This window comes from Chiloscyllium plagiosum, chromosome 9 (assembly GCF_004010195.1).
Source record: "Chiloscyllium plagiosum isolate BGI_BamShark_2017 chromosome 9, ASM401019v2, whole genome shotgun sequence".
Lineage (NCBI taxonomy): Eukaryota > Metazoa > Chordata > Chondrichthyes > Orectolobiformes > Hemiscylliidae > Chiloscyllium > Chiloscyllium plagiosum.
The window spans coordinates 62226638-62239252 of record NC_057718.1 but is presented as its reverse complement, the minus strand read 5'-3'; the positions used below and the strand labels follow the sequence as shown (position 1 = coordinate 62239252).

The window sequence follows — 12615 nt, the reverse complement described above, 5'->3', positions numbered from 1 at the left end:
GTACATCTGGGAGATAATTTAATCAAATCATTTGTTAGCTTGTTGCCTGAATGATTAGATGCAAATTTAGTAAAGATCACTTTGTGGCAAATAAACGAGTGTTCAATGGAAACAATAACACTTATTAGATAAAAAGTTCAGCTAGAGCAAAACTCCATTTAACTTTCTCTTCTTGAAATATGAATGCTACTTGGGTTTCTATATCAAGCAGAGGTACAAGCTGTGGAAAATTGTGCGGGAGTCCATTTCTTGACTGATTTGCATAACACAGTAGTTCAATGTTTGGGACTTCCCCATTACATTTCCCACATGGAAAAACCATGACATCATCACAGCATAATGAATAACATCTAGGAAGTACATATTTTCAAAATGCTGGGTGGGAATAACAATGTGATATGGGGAATTAACATTATAATCTTACTACAATAATTGCCCACATTACGACTTCCATTTTGTTACTAAACCAACTATAATTTGCTTATCAAAGTATAAACTACTTAAGAATAAACTGTCTCCATTAAACTGCATAGAGAGAATATTAGTATGTTGTATTTCATTAAAATATGATCACTGACTACATTGCTAAGTTTAAGTCTACATTACAAAGCACAAGTCTTGGAAAATGAAGGATTAACATTTTTCACATTAAAATAGAGAGCATATTCTAGTTTTCAAATTGAGCTGTTAGTGCTTTCAATATAGACTACAAGAATTATCAGTGGTTTTCAATATAACAAATTGTATTATTACTCAAGGAAATTTTTTGAAAAATCAAGCATGTAATCTAATAACCAAATCTCCAACATTCACTGAATCTCGTTAGATGTCTGCACTATGTATAACTGACTATAAACTTGAAAGTATCGGGAACTATGGACAGTACAGTGATAGACACCAAGACTATGTGGAAAGGCTCCAGAATGATTGCATATGTGGCAGATCTAATTTAATGCATATAAATATAGTGTTCCTCTGGTAGGAAGGAGGAGAGAGTTATAAAGAGTATAACTCTAATAGACGTACATGAACAGAAAAATCTAGGGCGCAAGATATTTAAGGCAGCAAGAGAAGTTGAGACTGTAGCTAAAAGGTATAAGAGTATTCTGGGTTTTATAAAAGGAGACAAAAAGGTACAAAAGAAATAATGGTAATCAACCTAAATTAGAATAATCTGGCCACCACATTTCAGGAAGACTGTGAAGGGACTGGAGATGATGAAGAGAAGATTTACAAGATGACGGACTTTAGTTACATCAATAGATTGGTGAAGTTGGCAGGCTATTCTCCTTAACGAAGGTTGAGACAAAATTTGATAGATTGTTCAAAGTCATGAGGACTCTAGACAGAATAGATGAAGAGAAATTGCTCCCATTGGTGGAAGCATCAGGAACCCGAGGGCACGCGTTTAAAGTGATTGGCTAAAGAACCGAAAGCAACACGAGGAAAACATTCTTTTGCAAACAGGTTAAGATCTGGAACATAATACTTCAGTGTGTAGTGGAGGTAGTTTCAATCATGACTTTCAAACAGAAATTTAATAAGCATCTCAAAGAAAAAAAATTGCAGGGCGACAAAGAGTAGCCAAGATAATAGCACTAGCTAAATTGCTCTTGTGGAGAGCCAGGGCAGATTCAAATGGGATAAATGGTGTTCTTCTGTGGTATAATAATTTTACAATTCCATGATTTTCACATATTTGGATGTTTCGTAATGAAACAATAAGTCGCTAAATGGGAAGACTGCAGCAAATGCAAACATGAAACGTACACAGTGGAAATTCCATATTTGAATCAAGCAATTGAAGGACACCTCCATTAATGCTACATCAAACAATAAAATGTTTATAAAATTCACCATGACTAACCATATTCTGAGTATAATTCTATAAGTCTAAGATAGAATCCATTGGCCTACCCCAAGTATGCTTGCACTTTGGTAGAGCTATTTAATGAATCCCACTCCCTGCATTTTCTTCACAGTCTGATCATTTTTAAAGCACTTTTCAATTCTCTCAAACGTTTTATTGAATATTTTCCAACTATTCTTTTAGTCACTGCATTCCACATTATAATAAATGGCTGTGAAAAAAAGATTTGTTCTATTCCAAATCATTTAAATCTGCATCCTTTTGATAGTTGATCTTTCCACCACTGGAAACAATTTATTCTTATTTACATTATCAAAACCCATTCATGATTTTTAACACATTGATCAAAGTCTCCAGACCTCCCTACTTGAAGGAGAGCAACAATACCATCTTTGACTGAATCTCAAAAAGCACTTCAGCAATCGTGGATTCACACCACTGCTGTTCCTTTAAGTCCATGGATTTTCCTTTACAAACAACTCTAACACATCATATTTTTCAAAGTTCTTGCATCAAACACAACACCACCAACCCTCTCCACTATTTAAAAGCACTCAGTCACATCAGTAAACACAACTTGCCTTTAACAAATCCATGCAAACTTTGATTTATTAGCCTATATTTTTGCCAAATGCCAATTTATTTTGAGCTGGGTTATTTTTTCTTCAAGGTTAAACCTATCTGGTCTGTAGGTGCCTTGTTTATCCTGTTCCCTTTTCAAAACAGGAATGTGACATTTGCAATCTTTGACACCTTGACACCATCCCTATTTTCAAGGAGGATTAGAAGACTTTGGCCAGAATCTCTGCAAGGTTTCACCAGTTAGCTCCATTAAAAATCTTGGATGAATCCAATTTGTACTAGGTGGCATTTTATTTTGAGAACTGCCAATTCATATGTATCCATTTTTGTACAATCCAATATCTCCTGCACCACCTCCTCTCCAGTTAACTGGCAGCATCATTTGCTCTTGTGCAAAGTATTAAAATAGTTACTCAGCTGTGGTTCATTATCTCCACAAAAAGGTCTCCTTGTTTTATCCAATCAGCCCCACACTTTGCTTGAATACACAATTAAGATTTTTTTTCCTGTACGCAGTGAACAAACACAGTAAGGGTCACAAAGTCCTTTACTCACTTCTTTATTCATTTTTCAGTGACTGTTCAGATAGAAATTTCATAACTGTTAGGTCTATTCGAATTGTATTTTCAATTGGAATTAAACACAAGCTATACAATTCAGAATCAAGTACCATTAATCAGATTTATTAGTTATGATTGAATAATCAATTTGTTAATTTATGTGCATGACATTATATTTTAAGGTTTAGATTTGTAAAATGCCTCAACCAACTGTGTGAAGTTCCTATTTCCATAGGTGTCAGAGCTGCAACTACATTTGATCTGTTATGCAGAGCAAATTCAGATATCTGTCCACAAAGTAGCAAACTCACATTTAGAAAACCAAATTGTTTATGAAAATTTGCAATGTTCAAATAAATTTTGTATTCGAAGACACAATATAAATCATTGCAATGGAGAGGCTAGTAATTCCTACAAAGGAAAACTGAAGTATTCCCTTTGTAACTAAACTTGAGATATAAATTGGAAATTTTAAAAATAAATTACATTAAAGAAATGCAACACTGGATTAATTGTATCAAGTGAAGTTCTGAATCATTTCAGAAGCAAATTTATAAACCAGAAATGTTTATAGTTATAAAAGTTCCCCTCCTCTGCAAATCAATCATTCACATTCCAGTTCTTTCAAAACAACACAATAGTTGTGTTGTAAACAAGCCCAGCTGTCAAGTAGTACTCGGAGTGAAAAACTTTTCATTTAAAGAAATAAACAGTTAAATTGTTATGTGCTATTTTTCGTGCGATTTCAATGCATTTACACCAAATTTATGTGTGCTCTTTTAATGCCACAAAGAAATAGAACACAGGAATTTGTTGTGAAGATATTCATCGATGCACTAAAAATAACATCTTGTCCATAATGACTTTGGAAATAGATAATGTTGCCAGAGATACAATAAAAAGAGAAAATCTGGGGAATACACAGCAGGTTAGGCAGCATTGAAAATATTAATGTTTAGAACAAAAATATTACCTCTACATCTGTTATTCTCAAAAGAAACTAACAAAACATATTATTACAGACTAGATGCAAACAAATGATGGATCCACACTAAAAATGTATTCAATAAGAATAAATAGCAGGAATCTCAAAGGTGTGTCAATAGGCACATCTTTAAGTTGAGAATACAGTAGAGGGAAGAATACAAAAGAAAGGAAATTCAAGTAAAGTTGTGCATTTGTGAGGGACACTCTCCTTGAAAGGTTCAAGTGGTTATTTCAAACAAGGACGAAATGAAAAACAGTGTGTTTGCGGCATGAAACATAAGCGCAGTACGAAAAGTAAGCACAGCCTGCATTCTATTTCATAAAGCAAGTAGCCTTTTCAATTTTCTTCTTTATCATTTTCGATAAGCAAATATTAGACTCTTGGTGGGGGGGTGATAAAGTATATTTTGCACATAAGCAAGTTTGCAAAATATGGTCACATAAACAGTGTGATTTGATGCTACATACTTTATAAAATATATCCGAAAAGTGCTTTACACGTTTTTTACAAATTCTGCTTTAAGTAAAAAGGACAAAAAAAGACAATGAGCACAGACTACTGCTAACAGTCATGATGCTTTCATTTGGATAGCAGTCTGATCCTGCATTTAAGTGAACAGGACAAACCAAGCTATTAGATGACAAGGGTTATCCATTGATCGTCTGTCCCATGATGTCAATTTGTAACTCTCACATATTTGGGCAGAATGTACCCAAATAAAGGCCAAGCTGCAAAGTGACCAAACCAATAGCGTGATGAAATAACACTTCAGCTGCCTGAATTGCTCTGCAGGAGATCTGCAGTACTCAGCACAGCACAAACCAAAGCTAGTGTAATCTTGTTGCTGCACGCTACAGAACATTGTCAACATGAAGAAAAGGCCCTTGCCACCAGCTGTATGACAATCAACTGCAAAAGGATGCAGAATACACGGATAAGGCAAGCAACACATTCAATTTCCATGTTATCCACAATCAAGTTATCCAATTTCAGAACTAGAGAATGCAACCCAATTCCAAGTCACGACATCTTCACCTGACATCTTGTATTAATGGTCTTCACAGCAATTAAGTCCACAATGCTAAAATATAAGCCAGCATAAAATAAATATTCCAAACAAATTTTATAAATCAAGCAATAATGCATACAAAGGGCATGTCGACAGTTAGGTGGAATGTTGTGGCTACAATGGGTCCATGACTCAAAGAAGGATGGGATTGGCTATTAAGTATTCCTGAATATAGCAGAATTACAGATTTGATACAAATTCAGAGAATAACTGTGCGAAGGGGCAGTAAGGGGCGAGAGTACATTCAGAAATATTTTTTCCAGCTGAATAGCAAGTCCAATGAGAAAACAGGCAATGCCAGACCTAGGCTTAGGAATTGGGTGGGCCAAGTGGTTCAACTGTGAGTAGGGGAATATTCAGTGGGGTAGGAATGGTTCTTACCTAATAAATTGGAATCTAAGATTGGCAGGAAAAACCGTAGCTAAGCAATGGGCAACTTTTGAAGGAAATCTGTTTCTGATACAATCAAGGTACAAATGGAATTCAAATAAAACAAACAACAAACGGTTCTTTTAGTTGAAAAATAGATAGAGATTAAATGAAGAAAAAGTGCGCTCATGACAGTTATCAGAGAACCAAACTGAACACAGAATGTTCTAAGGGGAACTGAAAAAAAAAGTTGGAGATGAGGAAGGCAACTAACAGAATAATACAGGAATATAAAAGTCTACTCTTGGCACACAAATAGCAAAACGAAGAGTGGGGTCAATTTGGGATTAAAAATAGGAATTTACACTTGGAGGCAGGTGGCAAGGATTAAGTACCAAATTAATACTTTACATCTGTATTGACCAAGGAAGATGATGCTGTGTGGTTATGGTGAGAAAGCAGATAGTTCAGACACTTTAAGGGTTTAAAATTGATGAAGAGGTAGTATTGGAAAGATTGTCTCAGTTTAAATTGATAAAACATCAGGACTGGATGAGATATTTCCAGAGATAGAGAAGGAAGAGGAATTGGAAATAGAGGTACTAGCCATAATTTTCCATTCTTCCTTACACTGAGGAGCAGTGCTAGAGGATTAGAGTCATGTTCAATAAAAGGGTGTGAAGATAAGCTCAGCAAGACAGGTCAGCCTGTTTAACCTGAATGGTGAGGAAACTTGAGATGGCATTCCAAAGGACTCAGTATTAGGACCCTTTCTTTTGACCAAAACCATGATGTACAGGGCATAATTTCAAAGTTTGCAGATAATAGAAACCTTGAAGGATTATGAATGCTGTACAGGATGGTGCAGAACTTCAATTTTAAACCCTCAAAAGTGTCTGAACTATCTGCTTTCTCACCATGACCACACAGCATCATCTTCCTTGGTCAATACAGATGTAAAGTATTAATTTGGTACTTAATCCTTGCTACCTGCCTCCAAGTGTAAATTCCCACTTTTAATCCCAAATTGGTTGGTTAGAGGAAGATGGACAAGTGGCAGATGAAATTTAATGCAAAGTAGTAAGAAACCCTTCCTCTTGATCTTATCCAAAGGCCCTAGAATCACAGATTCAGCCAGTTCAATTCATTCCACAACATAAGAGGAAGACTGGATATTGCAAAGACAATGAGCCCTGACTATATTCCAGCAATACTACTGAAATCTTGGGCTCCAGTATTTGCTGTTCCCTTGTCAAACTGCTTTAGTAGATCTACAACACTGGCAGCTATCTGACAATGTGAAAATTGCCCAGGTATATCCTGTACACATCTGGATAAATCCAACCTGGCCAATTATCATCCCATCAATCTACTCTCAATCATCAGTAAAGTTATGGAAGATGTGTTCAAAAGTGCTCACCAATAACCTGCTCTATGATCCACAGTTTGGGAACTATCAAGGCCACTCAGTTCTGACTTCATTGCAACCTTGATTCAAACATGGACAAAAATAAAAAAAGGCTGAATTCCAGAGGTGAAGGGAGTGCTACTATCCTTGAGCGTACTTAACCAAGCATGGCATTAAGAAGCCCCAGCAAAACTGGAATCAGTGCAAAAATGGTTCCATCAATGACCTTCCATCCATCATAAGGTCAGAAGTGGGGATGTTGCAGATGATTGTACAAGGTACAGCACCATCTATGACTGCTCAGATATTGAGGCAGTCCACGTCTAAATGCAGGAAGATCTGGGCAATATCCAGGTTTGGGTTGAAAAGTGCAAGTGATATTTGATTCACATAAATGTCAGGCAAGGACCAATGCTAGCAAGAGAATCTAACCATCACCCCTTGACATTCAATAGCATCATCATCAATGAATACCCTGGGTATTATCAACATCCTGGGGGGCTAGCATTGAACAGAAACTCAGTTGGACTTACCATATAAATACAATGGCTACAAGAACAGGTCAGAGACTAAGATTCCGGCAGCAAGTAACTCACCTCCTGATTGCTCAAAGTCTGTCCACTATCCACAAGGCACAAATCAGGAGTATGATAGAACACTCCCTACTTGCCTGAATGTGTACAGCTATGGGGAAATACCCCACCCTTTGTCACTGGTCCTGATGGTCCAACTGAATTTGGGAACTTCCCAACATCACTACCCCTTAACGGAAGCATTCTTTCTTTTGACCATGATGATTGTAGGTGATAGCTACATACATTCTAGGCTGAAACTTCAAAATGCAATGAGGGACTTCTGGCCTGGATGAACCATCTTTTCAATGGAATACTAAACTAAAAGATCTGTCGGTATGTTGAGAGGAACATGAAAAACTGCCATGAGATAAGAACAACTTTTCACTCCATAAAATGTGATCCAGGAACATGGTACTTCATGAAGCATGTGCTAAATTGGGTATTTGGTTCAAATAAGTTCTTTCTGTTATCTCTTCCTCAAGCTGTAACTCAGTCTAACAGTTTGAAGTTCAGAGTCAGAACTTCAAAATCTCCTGCTTGGTCAAAATACTTTAACAGAAATGACCTGACAATGATTGCTGTCATCAACTGAAAGTGGTTGCCAGGATAAATTTTAATTAACTTTGAAGTAAACAATAGCAGATGATTTAGCAAGGATGACTTACCCATTGAACCCTTACAGTGCGGAAGGAGGCCATTCAGCTCATCCAGTTCACACCAACTCTCCAAAGAGCTTCCCACCCCAGACCCACCCCGACTGTATCCCATCACCCCATTTTTATTATGACTAATCCATTTAACCTACACATTCCTGGACACTATGGGCAATTTAGTATGGGCTAATTCACCCTATCCTACAAATCTTTGAATTGTGGGAGGAATCTGGAGCACCTGAAGGAAATTCATGCAGACACAGGGAGACTGTCTGTGTGAAGTTTGCACAGTCTCCTGAGGCGGGACTTGAACACAGGTCCCTAGCACTACGAGGTAGCAAGCTAACAACTGAGTTACTGTGCTGCCCACACTTTCTAGGCACACTCTTTATACAAATTGATAGTGCTCACTACTGCGGAGTGATCCGGGATCAGAATGCTTTTTGAATAGAATCCAGGTGGGAATTTAGGTTTCACAGGAAGGAGGTCCTGCTTTTTAGTAATTTTTAATCCTGTTCATATATATTATGAGACACCTTACCACTGTGCCACTAGAACAGACTCTGTCCTGCATTTTGTTTCTATTTGTTTTAACTTCATTAGCTGACACGGTAACTTTTGCCTCTAAGTTAGGAGAAGGTAATTTGCTATTAGCTTAGCATTAAATTGATTAACTAATCAAATAAAGAATGTTAGACTCTAATAGCAGAACAGGGAAGGTGTCATTATTGCAACACGTGGGAGTACATGGAACATTTTGCCAGGCAACCATACTCTCAGCACTAAGTGTATGAAGTTTGAGCAGTTTTGGCCCAGAGTTGCTGAGATGCATTCTAAACTGCACACAGACATTGTGAAGTATTTGGATGGATGCACTTTGTTTTGGAAGGCACTTACACTCTTGTGGGGAGATGACCTTTAGAGTTAGTCAATGGTCAGGGACAGGAGGATTTTTAAAAAAATTCTTACATGGAATGTGAGCCCTCATTGCCCTTAAAATGTAGCTCACAAAGCCATTTCCTCAGGCAATTAAGAGTCAACCCCACTGTGGCGGATGTGGAGTCACATATAGGCCAGATGAGGATCAAAGATGTGCAGGTTAGGTGGATTGGCAATGCTAAAGTGCCCTGTAGTGACCAGGGATATACAAGCTAGGTGTAATTTCCATGTTGTGTGCACGGTTATGGGGATAGGGTAAAGGGGCTAGGTCTGGGTGGGATGTTGTTCAGTGGATCAGTGCAGATTTGATGGGACGAATGGCCTTTATCCACATTGTCAGTTTTCTATATGAGCATGGAGAGCAAATTTCCTTTCCTAAAGTACATTAGTGAAGCAGATGGATTTTATTAACAGTTTACAGTGGCTAATTGGTCACAATCAGACTTTATTTTGTTGACAAATTCTACAAAATTCAAATTTGCCACTATGCGATTCTCCAGGGAATTGCCAGTCCAGTGACAATAACACTATGGCACTGCGTTCCCACTGCACATCAGGCAGCTATGGAAATGTAGTGATGGAGGGGTCTCTGCCTTTCACAGTTACCAGGAGAAAAAGAACAAGGACCGAAGAAGCAAACATTATTCAAGCAGGTGCATGCATAAAAGAATGCAACATTGATGTGTGACACTTTGGTCAGGGTAACTGGTACTGTTCTCAACTGCCAAAGGATATGTTGCATGCCTGTTGCCAGGGTGTAGTACATTTTCTTGTGGCAAGCAATTCAGTGGTGATGGTGAGGGATGCGTATATGCAGTTGTTTTAGCACATGTGAGAGCAAATTACATGGGTAGATATAGGATTGAAATTCTGCTGGGTGTATTGAGGAATGAGGGCACAAATTCAAATACAGAACTTGGAAAAGAAATAATCTAAGGCAGATATTAAGCATATCAGAAATTAAAGCTAAAAATTGTGGTGTGAGTAATTTCCAGACTATAACTAGTTATATCACTGCAATTAGAAAAAAAAAGACCAATTTATAATAAAGACAATATAATAATTTGGCGACTATAATATTCACAGGATCATCATACGTGGACCAATCAAATTGGAAATGGTTATCTGGATAATGGGCTTACAGAATGTTTTACTGGTTGCTTCCTGGAGCAATATATTGTGGACCCAAGTAGGAGCAAAGCTATTTAAGACCTAGTTTTGTACAATAAAGGCACAAATAATTAGTATTATCATATTAAGAGATCCATTAGGTTTCCCTTGAAGAATGAGTAAATACTGAAAGATACCCAGCGGTCATACCCTACCAGTACTCAACAAGATTGGGAGGTTGGATTTTAAAACAAAATTATGCACTTCGCAAATCATAAAAGCAGAAGGTATGATGAATGCAATGATATACACAATTTATTTTGTCGTCATTTGTCAGAGTATTCATCAGGTATCAAAATAGTCTGGATCTGTGTATATAATTTCTACGTGGTTCCTGATTTGTAAGGCATTTCTTCACATTAACTGTGATGGTAACTTTGAAATCACAATAATACATCATGGAATTACAGAACACAAACAGAAGCTGTTCTGCCCATTAAGTCTGCACTGACTTCTTTCAAACAGCAAGTTTGTTATACCCATTTCTTTCTTCTTTCCTCGAAGCCCTGCAATTCTTTGATCTTCATGTATTTATCCAATTACACTGTGAATACAACTATTAAAAATCCCAATGCCTACATGAGTTCAGTAGGTCTGTTTGAACAGAATGACCAGATTAAATTTGCCAAAGTTCCCATTCCTAAGTGTTATCCATCTAGAAACATGAATAGATATTGCCTATAAACAGAAGGAGAGAAGCTCGAACTCAAAACTTCATGACAGCATATTGTGCAACATCATAAAATGTTGCAAACTCCCACATTAGCTATTTTTATGTCACCTCAGGTAAACTGACAATTTAAGGGAGAGAAAAAAAAACAAGATTGCAACCTCAAGAGTGGCTAGAATGTTTTGGGACAATGAAGCACACTTGAAAAAGAGTGACCATTAGAATCTGGCAAGTATAGAAAATCTTGAAGAAAAAGCAGTGCAATAAATTAATAAATAATCTGTTTTAGGACTGCATTCGAGGATAAATGTTGATTGGGATACCCACACAATTCCACTTTTTTAAAATTAACATCCATTAAGAGACAAGACTTTCAAAATAAGCATTCAAGTGGAAGATGGGACATGACATCACAACACACTCCAAGTACAGTACTGATAACAGTTTAGCATTAAGTGTTGAAATCTCTGGAGTGAAGTTTGAACCTAGAAGCTACTGATTCAGTAGGGAGCTTACTACTAAGTCATAGTTAACAATAACGCCAAACTGGAACCAGTGGATAATGCTGAGAAGTGGGTTGAGACTGCCCCTTTTCTAAAAAGAACTCTAATGTCCAGAAAGAAACCTTCTTGTCAATTAGTTTGGGAGGTTTTAAATCAAGAAACGAGATCCAAAAGGACAATATGCTAAACATCTTCCCATGAACAAAAAATTGAAATATCAATGCTGATATTAACTGGTCAAAGGAAAACAAGCGAAGTACATCAAATTAAATCCAGACAACCCATCACTGATAGACAATGTTAAAGTTAACTCACAGTCACGTTTCCTACTTTAAAATCTTACACTATTTATTTCATATCATGTTATGCTTGCACTGAGATTTTCAAGGGCTTTAACTATCAACCTGTAGCAGATACTTAGGCTAAATATCCCCCATAACCACAATAAGGCAAAATAATTTATTGTGGAGGTAGGATGCTGTGAAACTTGAAAGGGTTCAGAAAACATTTACGAGGATGTTGCCAGGGTTGGAGGGTTTGAGTTATGGGGAGAGGCTGAATAGGCTGGGGCCGTTTCCATGGAGCATCAGAGGCTGAGGGGGTGACCTTATGGAGGTTTACAAAATCATGAGGGGCGTGGGTAGGGCAAATAAGCAAATCTTTTTGACTTTATCTCTATGACTTTATAAGTATTATTAGAATTTTGCTTCACTAAATAACAAATAGTATTAAAGAGATATGGTACATAGATAGAATCATAGAGATGTACAGCACGGAAACAGACCCTTCCGTCCAACCCATCCATGCCGACCAAATATCCTAACCCAATCTAGTCCCACCTGCCAGCACCCAGCCCATATCCCTCCAAACCCTTCCTATTCATATACCTATCCAAATGCCTCTTAAATGTTGCAATTGTACCAGCCTCCACCAATTCTCTGGCAGCTCATTCCATACACATACCACCCTCTGCCCCTTAGGTCTCTATTATATCTTTCCCCTCTCACCCTAAACCTATGCCCTCTAGTTCTGGGCTCCCTGACCCCAGGGAAAAGACTTTGCCTACTTACCCTATCCATGCCCCTCATAACTTTGTAAATCTCGATAAAGGTCATCCCTCAGCCTCCGACACTCCAGGGAAAACAGCCCCAGCCTGTTCAGCCTCTCCCTATAGCTCAAATCCTCCAACCGTGACAACATCCTTGTAAATCTTTTCTGAACCCTTTCAAGTTTCACAACATCTTTCCGATAGGAAGGAG

The 12615-nt window shown here is 37.6% G+C and overlaps 1 protein-coding gene across 4 annotated transcripts in view; it reads right to left on the bottom strand.

Annotated features, from left to right (window-relative positions):
- The window catches only part of rel (v-rel avian reticuloendotheliosis viral oncogene homolog), a 95693-nt gene that overhangs the window by 35763 nt on the left and 47315 nt on the right, over positions 1–12615 (bottom strand). The gene's annotated exons all lie outside the window — the stretch shown is intronic.